Source organism: Apodemus sylvaticus, chromosome 17 (genome assembly GCF_947179515.1).
Source record: "Apodemus sylvaticus chromosome 17, mApoSyl1.1, whole genome shotgun sequence".
NCBI lineage: Eukaryota > Metazoa > Chordata > Mammalia > Rodentia > Muridae > Apodemus > Apodemus sylvaticus.
In genome coordinates, this window is record NC_067488.1 from 48,695,320 (window position 1) to 48,706,315 (window position 10,996).

The window sequence follows — 10,996 nt, forward strand, 5'->3', positions numbered from 1 at the left end:
ATGCTTGCTTCGGCAGCATATATATTAAAGTTGGAACGATACAGAGAAGATTAACATGGCCCCTGCGCAAGGATGACATGCAAATTCGTGAGGCATTCCATATTTTTTAATGCAGTCATAACATTCTAAGTTATATGAGGTTTTGTTATATTATAAGAATACGCTTATATGTATGTATATAATTCTAAAAATGTATAACTTCTATAAAACATGACTAACCTCTCCCTGAAAATCAATATACCAATAAAGAAAATTTTAAAACAAAACAAGTTATATACACACACAACACACACACACACACACACACACACACACACACTTATGGGGAGAGGTGGCTCAGAAGTTAAGAGTACCAGTTGTTCTTGTGGAGGACCTGGGTTCATTCCCAGCACTATGTGGTGACTCACAGTGCTCTGTAATTACAGTTCCAGAGGAACAAATGAAGAGAAAAATCACTCTAAGTGGGTCAGTGTGACAAATGAACTCAGCGACAAGCCACATTGAATTCCCACTGCGCCGAGGGTCAGCGTAATTAAAGACAAAGCCCAGCGTTCTCAGCCCGTCTCACAGAAAGAACCCTCTCTGGATTCTTCTGAAATACAAAAATGCTTCTTACTACATCAGGAAGATTGAATTCACATATCAACCATAAAAATGAAAATAACGTTGGCGGTGGGTGAATGCCTTTTATCCCAGCAGCAGAAGCAAGCAGATCTCTGAGTTTGGCTGTAACAGAATCTATAGAGGGAGTTCTGGGGCAGTCAGGGTACGTGGAAAAAAGATGAAGAAGGAGAAGAAGGGGGAGGAGGAACAGAGAGAGAGAGAGAGAGAGAAGGGGGGTTAAAGCTAGGAAGAAAATTAGCCACCAGCTGAGTTTGCTGCCCCTTTCTTGGCTTGTGTCGTTTTGCATTCTGTCCTTCTGTCCTTCTTCATCAACTAGTATAACCCTCTCCCAGTCTTATTCCTAAATGTCCTACTTCACCCACACTTACAGCTATCTACACACATACATGCATACATTGTAGGCTAGGGTCTGCTGCATCTGAGAGAGGACATGAGGTTTCTTTTTCTTTCAAAGTTTGGGTTATACTTTTTTTGTTTTGTTTTGTTTTTTGAATGTTTGGATTTAGTTTCTTTGAGACAGAGTTTCTCTGCATAGCCCTGGCTGTCCTGGAACTCACTCTGTAGACCAGGCTGGCCTCGAACTCAGAAATCCGCCTGCCTCTGCCTCCCAAGTGCTGGGATCACAGGCGTGCACCACTAACTCCCGGCTAATATTACACTTTCTGGATCTATCCATTTTTCCCCTTTAAATTTCATGGCTCCCTTTCCCCTTACAGCTAATGCACACATTTCATTTTATATACACACCACATATCCACTCCCCTGCTGACAGTCATCTAAGCTCCTTTGATCTGTTTGCCTCGTGAATAGAGCAGCACTAAGTATCAAGGTGCAAGTGTCGCTGTGTCAGGCACTGGTCCAGGAGTGGAATAGCTGGGACTCATTCCTCCCCCACACCCCCAGATTTATTTATGTGCAGTGTTCTGCCTGCATACATGCCTGCATGCCAGAAGAGGGCGCCAGATCCCATTACAGATGGTTGTGAGCCACCATATGGTTGCTGGGAACGAACTCAGGACCATCGCGAGAGCAGTCAGTGCTCTCAACCTCTGAGCTGTGTCTGGAGCCCGGAAAATCATTTCTTTCTTTCTTTTTTTTTTTTAAAGATTTATTTATTGTTTATATGTTAAGTACAGTGTAGCTGTCTTCAGACATACCAGAAGAGGGTGCCAGATCTCATTACGGATGGTTGTGAACCACCATGTGGTTGCTGGGGTTTGAACTCAGGACCTTCAGAACTGCAGTCAGTGCTCTTAACCACCGAGCCATCCCTCCAGCCCAAATCATTTCTTAGGAAAAGAAAAAAAGAGCAGCCAAACGACGGCACACGTCTGTAATCCCAGAAAGTCAAGGTGTGGAGGCAGGACCAACAGGAGTTCAGAGTCACCTTCACCTATAAAGCAAGTTTAAAGCCTGCCTGGACCAGAGGGAAGCTCATCTCAAAAAAAGTGTGGGGCTGAGAGACAGCTCGGTGGTGAGAGCACGGACTGCTCTTCAGAGGACCCAGTTCCTCTGAAGGTTCAGTTTTCAACGCCCAGATTGCTGCTAACAACATATGTATGCCTTGGCACAGGCGTGCCCACATACATACATACATACCTTTACACAACACACAAAATAAATAAATAAAAATTTTAAATTGACAAAGACACTGGGAATTGATCTCACTCTCCATGTGTACACGTGTGCACGCACGCACAGGCACGTGAACATGTGGCCGTACACAAAGCAAGCCAAAAGAACCCCACAGATGAGCGGCAACGTCACCCCTGCTTGACTGGCATCTGCTAGGACACTTTCTGCAAGTGCTGACAGGCATGTGGGGTAGAGCGAGCTGGCTGAGGCGAAGGCAGCCTACCGATCGGAGCGCTTGGGAAACCTCGGCACGCCTGAACACACTCAGGTCTCGTTAAGTCTCCCTGCGACATTCCTTAGGGTGACTCTTCCAAACACGCAACAGAGAGCACGTTTCAAAATACCCATAGCAACAATATTTATTCAACTTGAAACTGGAAGCAGCCCCTAAATCCAGGAGTTCAGAAAAGTTAAGTCCAAGTTATTTACACTCTGGATCGTGATACAGGCTTGAAACTGAATGAACTACAAAGGGGCACACAAGAAGCCGAACAAATCTTTTAAAATATTGAAAAGACAAAGGCCCTAAACGGCTTCTCTGCCTCCAAAACCTTGCAGAGGGCTGAGCGTGAACAGGAAGGGCGCGCTCACTTAGCACCCACAAAGCCCTCTGCAGGTACTGAGCGAGCGTGGTGACTTACTAGTCCTGGTCTCTGTTCTCAGAAAGGAGAGGCAGGAAGATGAAGAGCTCAAGGCCAGACTGGGATTTGTAAAAGACCTATCACAACACCACAAATGAATCAACAAACCCCCAAACCCAGAACTAACCAGCATGGTGAAACCAACCAGTAAGGAGAGGAAGTCCCGATGAGAGTAGGGAACTTCTCCTAGGCAGGTGTGCAAATAGTGAGGGCAGGGGACGCGTGGGCTTAGCCAGGAGGCTGACATCACACAGTAGTTAACTGCCTGGGCGGTAGGGTGACCGTGGATGTACCATAATGCAAAAATGCAGTCGAAAATGGTTTTAATCTGGACCTAGGCCAGGCGGTGGTGGCGCACGCCTCTAATCCCAACACTCAGGAGGCAGAAGCAGGCAGATCTCTGAGCGCGTGGTCAACCTGGTTCAGAGAGAGTTCCAGGAAAGCCCAAGGCTACACTGAGAAACCCTGTCACCCAACACTAGGTGTGGCTGAGGAAGAAGAGACAATTCAGGCCAGGCACAGCGTCAACCCGGATCCCACCAGACAGAGCTCCTCAGGTCTGGCTTGGGCTGAGCAACAAGAGGCCTTCAGGAGGCGGGGGATGGGGGGTGGGGGGTGGGGGGTGGGGGGTGGGAGGGAGGTGCTGGGGCGGGGCAGGAAGATGCAGCTCTGTGAGGAAATGTTCCAGGATGAAGATGCACAGCTTGTGAGAAATGATCATTGATTTTGGGGGCTGAGTAAGGCGCTTTCTGTCTAAACACTAATCCAACATTTATCTTTTAAGGAAACAACTGTACAAGCAAAGAAACCCTTTGGGCTTGGCCCTCAGTAACTTTTCAGTATCTCCTCAGCTGCTGAGCCCTGAGAATAACTGGCACTGGCTTGGAAGGAGCTACAGCGGACCCTCAGAAACCTGACTGACTACCCTGTGCAAATAGCTTCATTACATAGAAGGCATAAAGCTAGGCTCTGAGTAGTTTACAGATTTTTTTTTTTAAAAAAAGGACCTAAAAGGTATGTGTGCATGTCTGTCAGTCTGTATGCGCATGCATGCGTGTGTGTGTGTGTGTGTGTGTGTGTGCTCGAGCATATGCATGCGTCTGTCTGTGTGCACATACGCGTGCATGTGCTGTTTATAGCAGCAGGGATGCATCTATGTATATGAAGTACAACTCTGTTGCAGTTCTTCAGGTGTCCAAGTTTTGTCGTCACAGGGTCTCCCCACTGGCCTGGAACTCACCAAGTAGGCCAGGCTAGCCAGTGAGCCACAGACATTAGCCAGTCCCCATCTCCTGAGTGCCAGCATCAGTGTACACCTCCATGCCCTGCTTTCTTATGGGAGTTCTATGGAATCAAAGAAGGTGCCGAGGCCTTGAATGGCCCCAGGGACTTGACCTAACTGGAAAGACACTTTCCCATTGTTGTGATGTGGCGCCATGACCAAGGCAACTTATAAAAGAAATTGTTTAATTTGGCTTAGGGTCTCCGAGGGGTTAAGTTCTATGGCGGCAAAGTGTGGCAGCAGGTGGCAGGAACAGCAGCCGACAGCCCATGTCTGGATCCTCAAGCAGGAGGTGGAGAACATGGGGGGTGAGAGGAAGGGGGGGAGCGCAAAGCCCACCCTCAGTGACACGCCTACTCTGACAAGGCCACACCTCCTAATCCTTCTCAGATAGTTCCACCTACTGGGGACAAAGTATTCAGACCTATGAGCCCTGGGGGCCATTCTCATTCAAACCACCTCATTAACAAACAAAAAAACCTCCAAGAAAAATAAAAATAACTCTAAGGAGCTAAATACTCCTCTGTATTATCAGCATACACAAGCACAGAACAGCCGCACAGAACATTCAAATGATCTCATTGCCAGAAGACTGAACATTGTTCTGACCACAGGTGTACCATTGTCCTGGGAAAATGAAGGGGCGGGGCATCCGGTCACGTCCTCCCTTTCCAGTGACCATCAGGAAGAGCCCTTGGGTGTGCAGTTTACACTGAGATTCACACAGTGGGAGCCAAGTGACAGATATAGTGGCCCTGGCAAAGAGTAGGGGTGCAGTGAGGAATTTGGAGGAGTAGAAAGGGTTTATTTTCCTCAATGAGCTTTGCAAAATCATGTGTATTTAGAAATTGTATATCTATGGCAATAATGTAAAAGTACAGATTTATATATGTAGATATTTGCCCCCAAAGTAGACCCCTCAAAAGGATATAATCTATAAGCAAAGGAACTGGGGGAGGACCCCGGGTAACTGACTGCCTTTGGGCACTTGTGCAGAGATGTCTAGCTGCACTTATAGCTTAGGAGTCTCCTAGGATCAGCGAGGGCAGAGGAGACCAGGGCTGTACTGCAGCCCCACAGCAGAACTGAAGGAGGCAACCAGGTGGAGGGAGGAAAGGAGGTGGTAGACTGCTGGGTCTGAGGGTATCGGAGAGGGTTCTCCTGCCTCCCTGCCTGCCTGTCTCTCCAGCCCCTGGGGCCAGCTTCCAGGTGTGTGGCCAGTGCCATTCTGCAGGCTGCACCTCCATGGGCCTGGAGAATCCCTACTCCGATGCCAGAACCTTCACCCCAGCTGTTGAGTGAGGGGCACTGGGCTTTCACTCTACACTGGACCCCATCCTGCATGTCCTCCTGTCACAGCCACGTCCCTTTCTCTTCTGCCTGGACTGTTACGAATCCAGCTTCCTGGGCCTCTGGCCCTGCCCCTCCTGCAACTAGCATCACCACCCTGTAAATGTCTTGGTCCCCTCCCTTTCTGTGGTGGCGCCCAGTTGGGCCCCCGAGATCGTGTGTACATTTATTGGTGAGAGACACCTGTCTACACGCTAACAGAACAGACCACCATCAACAGTGACCTCTGACCTCAAACCATTTACTTCCCTGCCCCTCACTGTCCCCAGTGGAGCCACCTGGAATCCCCAACCTTTTCAGACAGAGAGCCCAGCCTCAAGGGAGCGCCCTCCCTTCCCCACCCAGGCCACAGCCCTTCCCCTCCTGCCATTCCTGTTTTCTCTCTCTTCCTTTCTCAGGTGTCTGGCCCCGGCAAAATGAACCAGACCGGCCTGACGCCCAAGAGGTGTCCCTGACCAACTGGCATTTCCTTCTCCTTGAGCCTGTGGCTGCTGCCACCACCCCTCCCTTCACAGTCCCAAACATGTTTCCCTTCCGTCTCTGCTACCTCCATGCCGTCCCAAAGGCTTCAGTGGCTTCATAATGTCAGGCCTCACGCTCTCTGGGGCCCCTCCCACCCAGTCCTCGGCTCACTGAGGGCTTTGGATGAAGAGAACCCTCAGCGTCCCTCCATCACGGCGACTTGCTGTCATCTGTGAGATTCTTTGCTCGCCAGCCTGGGGTTCCTCTGAAGAGAGCTGTTCGGTCTGAGGCTGCTCTTCAAGAAGACTTGGAGGGAAGAGGTTAGATGGGAAGCTACACTGCTCCCAGAAGCGAGGACCAGACTCCTTACCCCGACTCCGGATTGGAAAGCCAAAGTAAGTATCTTCAGTAAAAACAAAGGTTCTGGGAACAAGGCAGATAGATGCCCACAGGGCCTCCCTGGAGCCCTCCCGGGCAGCAGAACTCACACTGACCACCAGGTGGCGCCAAGCACCCAAGTTCTGGCCACCCCACGGGCTCCTCCATGCTCCCAGCTCCACTGCTGGATAAGGCTGGAGCTCGCAACCACCAGGCTTGCTAACGGTAACACAGAAGGCAGGTGGATCCCCCCCGTCTCCGCTGGCCCTCTAGGTGCTTTCCTCTCAGCACACCAGTGGACTTTACACCTTCCCTACAGGTCAGCTCTTCCTCAAGAGAGAAAGGCCGTGAACGAAGTGGTGTCAGAGAAAACCAGAACTGGACTCAGCCTGGAGACCCCACCCCACCATGCCCTCAGCATTTGCTAAAGGCAGGCTTATGTAGGAATCGCCATTAGTCTTATTTCACAGATAAGGGAGCTGAGGCACGGAGAGGCTGCATAGCTTAGCCCAAGCATGCTGAGCTATCCAGCACTCCAGGAGAGAGAGCCTACTGACAGCCTCTTTTTGCAGGTAACTGAGGTCCAGAGACTAAGTTCCTTTCTCTGTCTCTTCCCTCCTCCTCCTATTTTTCAGTTTATTTTGAGATGGCTTCTCTGTGTAGCCTTAGGCTGTCTTTGAACTCACTCAGTAGACCAGGCTGGCCCTGAAAACACAGAGATCTACCTGCTTCCACCTCCCTGCACTGCCAGCCCTGAAAGATGTGACATTGTGAAGTACCAGTCATAGTCTCTCAACACACAGATGAAGGAACTCAGGCCCAGAGAGGAAAATAATTTATCCCCAGGTGGTGCAGGGGCAGGATGAGAGCAAGGAGGTGCAGTACTCAAAGACGCCAGAAGAGGGCACCGTATCCCCTAGAACTGGCGTTATAAACACCTGTGAGCCCCCTGGGCCCCAAACCTGCTCTGGAAGAGCAGCAAGTCGTTCTTTTGGCTGTGGGCCTTCCCTTTAACAGCTGAGCCATCTCTTTATCCCCTGTCTTTCTTTCTTTTCTTTTTTTCTTTACTAACTTGGGGTGTGTACAACTCCACGCATGTGAAAGTCAGACAACATCCTAGGGTCAGTTTTGTCCCTGTTATTTGGGTCTTTGGGATTGAACTCAGACCGGAAGTGAGTGTCTCCACCCACAGAACCATCTCCCCAGCCTGTGGTGTTTCTTTCTGTCCCTCACCTTCCCAGGAGCCTTGTGGCCCTCCTTACACGGCCACCTGCCTTCCCTTCCCCGCTCCAAAGCCATCCAGCCTTCTCTACTGACCTGCTTACAGCCCACGAGGGCTGGATGTGTGTGAAGGTCACCCTTGTCAGTGTGACTACATCTAGAACTAACTAAACCCCAAGGGCTGTGAGGGAATTTTTTTTTTTTAATTAAATTATTTAAGATGGGAAGACTCAGTTTCAATCTGGATTTTTTACTCCCCCCCTTCCCCAGACAGGGTTTCTCTGTGTAGTCCTGGCTGTCCTGGAACTCACTCTGTAGACTAGACTGGCCTCGAACTCAGAGATCTGCCTGCCTCTGCCTCCCAAGTGCTGGGATTAAAGGCCTGTGCCACCTCTGCCTGGCTGGATTTTTTAAAAAGGCATTTATGTATATAAGTACACTGTAGCTGTCTTCAGACACACCAGAAGAGGGTGTCAGATCTCATTACAGATGGTTGTGAGCCACCATGTGGTTGCTGGGAATTGAACTCAGGACCTCTGGGAGAGCAGTCAGTGCTCTTAACCGCCGAGCCATCTCTCCAGCCCCCTGGATTATTTTTTTTAAGATTTCTTTTTTTTTTTTTTTTTTTTTTTTTTTTGTTTTTTTTTTTTTTTGTTTTTTGTTTTTTTGTTTTTTGTTTTTCGAGACAGGGTTTCTCTGTGTAGCCCTGGCTGTCCTGGAACTCACTCTGTAGACCAGGCTGGCCTTGAACTCAGAAATCCGCCTGCCTCTGCCTCCCAAGTGCTGGGATTAAAGGCAAGCGCCACCACTGCCCGACTTTTTTAAGATTTCTTTATTTTATGTGTATTAGTATTTTGCTTGCATGCATGTCTACATACCAGCGAGCAAGGGATCCTGTGGGACCACAGGTACGATGGCTGTGGTTGCTAGGAACTGGACTCACCACTGAGCCAGCTCCCTAGCCCCTCAATCTGGATCTTTCGAGGTCAGAAGATCCACCTTTAATGTGGGCCACACCCTCTGCTGGCAGTCTTTATAATGAACACAGATGGAAGCTAGCTTGCCCTCACTCACTGACAAATCAATAGGGCCTCCTTAAGGATTCCAGCATATACTGCAGACCAGCTGAGACATCCAGCTTCGAGGACTGACTGACCAGCTACTGGATTCTCAAACTTTCCACTGGCAGATGGCCATTTTTGGACCACAAAGCTGGACCGCAGTCTGTAAAATTGCCCTTCCTGTTTATCTGTTGTTCCTATTTACCTGTGTGGGATGTCAGAGTCTTACTTTTTTGAGACAGGGTTTTTCTGTGTAGCCTTGGCTGTCAGAGATCTGCTCAGAGATCTGCCCGCCTCTGCCTCCCAAGTGCTGAAGTTAAAGACTTACTACCACTCCTGGCTTTTTATTTATTTTTTATTTCTAATTAAAAGAAAGGAAGTCAGCTGTCCTGGACCCCCTGACCTCCTATTCTGTCCTCTACCCTGATATATCCAGACAGGGTCACCGAAAAACAACCCGGCCTATTTACACATTACCTCCTGTTCAAAAGCCACCTGCGAGCCAGGCATACGCCTGCAATCCCGGCACTCAGGAAGGAGAAGCAGGTGGATTGCTTTGAGTTCAAGGCCAGCCTGGTCTACACAGATAGTTCCGGGCCAGTCAGTAACATTGTGAGACCCTGATGAAAGGGGGGGAGGGGTTTGCTACCAGGGGCTTCCTGGTGCCTGGACAGTCAGGCTCCCTGGGTCTCCTTATTTAGACTCCACTGCCAACCCGTGGGGTAGGTGGGTCTGGGTCTCTCCCAGGACAACCAGGGTTTCCTTTCCTGCGCCTGAGCTCATGTCGTACACTGTTATACACGAATCGAACAAATAACACTTTTGTTGCCCCAACCAAATGCCTGTGTGTTACTTCAAGTCCTGTCTCTGCAGTGCCTCCTGTCTAAGCACGCCTGCCACTCTCCAGCCTGGCTCCAAGAGGCCTCCCATGGCCACTCACTGGGTGCCTGCTGGCGCCTCGTCACATGTCCAGAGTCCAGCCCGACCATCGTTCCGCCGAGGTCATCCACGTTCCGCCGAGGTCATCCACACTCGTCAACTCCTAAGGAGGGGGCCCGATGGGTTTGGTCAGTGGCAGCCCTGGTCAGTAACCAGGGCCAACTCCATTCCAGTTCTCATGGTTCCTCTGAGAGGCAGGCTCTCCTCCAGCTCCATCACAGAGCTAGGGGGACAGCCTACCACCCGAGAGAATCATGGGAGACAGGGAGAAAGACAGGCATGAGCAGGCCTCGGTAAGGCCCCACCAAGTCTTCCCAGCTCCAACAACTGGTGCCTGGTCCCTGATGCCGCTCTTTTACCCGTCTCTGATGCTAGTTAGTTCACGCTGAACTCTGGCCTCCAGGGAAGTCAAATTATTTACTAACTCATTCCTCAAACATCTGCCCCTCCCGCCGGCCGGCTCACTGAAATGACCTGGGAAGGTGCCGAGAATGCTGAAGATGCTATGATGAGGGAGACGGAGAAGTAGCGTCAAGAGACCGTCACTCGCAGTGATTTCACACCAGGGCCATTGGTCCTTCCGAGAGTACCCATTGGCTGAGACCTTCCCCACTGAGCTGGGTGCCCCTTCTGCGAAGTGGGGCAGGGCAGGTCGTGCCCAGGGCCATCAGTGCTGCACCTGGGGCAGCAGGGGGAGCCACCGGCAAGATCTCTCTGGCGCCCCAAGGAGCCTCTTCTGAGAAGGAAATATTATTTAACCTACATTGTGTGGGAGGGAAAACATGGGGTCCTTGGAGCCTAGCCAGCCCCTGTCTTCAGGCTGTTTGGCTTTGTTTGTTTTTTTGGCCTTTTTTTTTTTTTCCTCTTTCTTTGGGCTAATTGTTCTCATTAAATCTTTTTGTCCTGTTTTGTTTTTTACGGGCTGACAATGCTGCCCAGCGCTCAGAGCAGCTTCCTGTGTTTCTGCCCAGTGCAGGCCTCGTTTCCTGTTGTGAGCCGTCGTCATGACAACTGGAGCCCTCGGTGGGCTCCACGGGGGGCCGGCTGGAGGGGGGTCGACAGGAGTGACATCACCCGGTGGGAAGGCAAGGGGCTGGGGTCGGTTGGAGAGGGCTGCTGGAGGCCGCCTTGGGGCACATTGCTGCGGGGTGACTCAGCCCGAGACAGGGCAGAATGCCTCGCATTCTTTCGGGAGGTAAGCAAGGTCAGGCAGCTAGGCTGGGATCCTGTTTACCTGACCCTAGCCCCCCGGGGGACCCAGAGCCGGTGCCGGACAGCTCACTAGGACAGAACCCCCAGAGCTCAGACGCAGAGTCTGGGGTGGAGGAGGAGCAGGATTCAGGCTCCCGGGGCCAGGCTCCGTGTGAATCCTGGGGGGTGTCTGAGACCAGCTTCAGATCACA

At 50.7% G+C, this 10,996-nt stretch overlaps 1 non-coding gene across 1 annotated transcript; it reads left to right on the top strand.

Moving 5' to 3' along the window:
- On the top strand, positions 1 to 107 carry LOC127668292 (U6 spliceosomal RNA). The gene has a single exon (XR_007974065.1). It is a non-coding gene; the product is annotated as a U6 spliceosomal RNA (small nuclear RNA).
- The last annotated feature ends 10,889 nt before the right edge of the window (positions 108 to 10,996 follow it).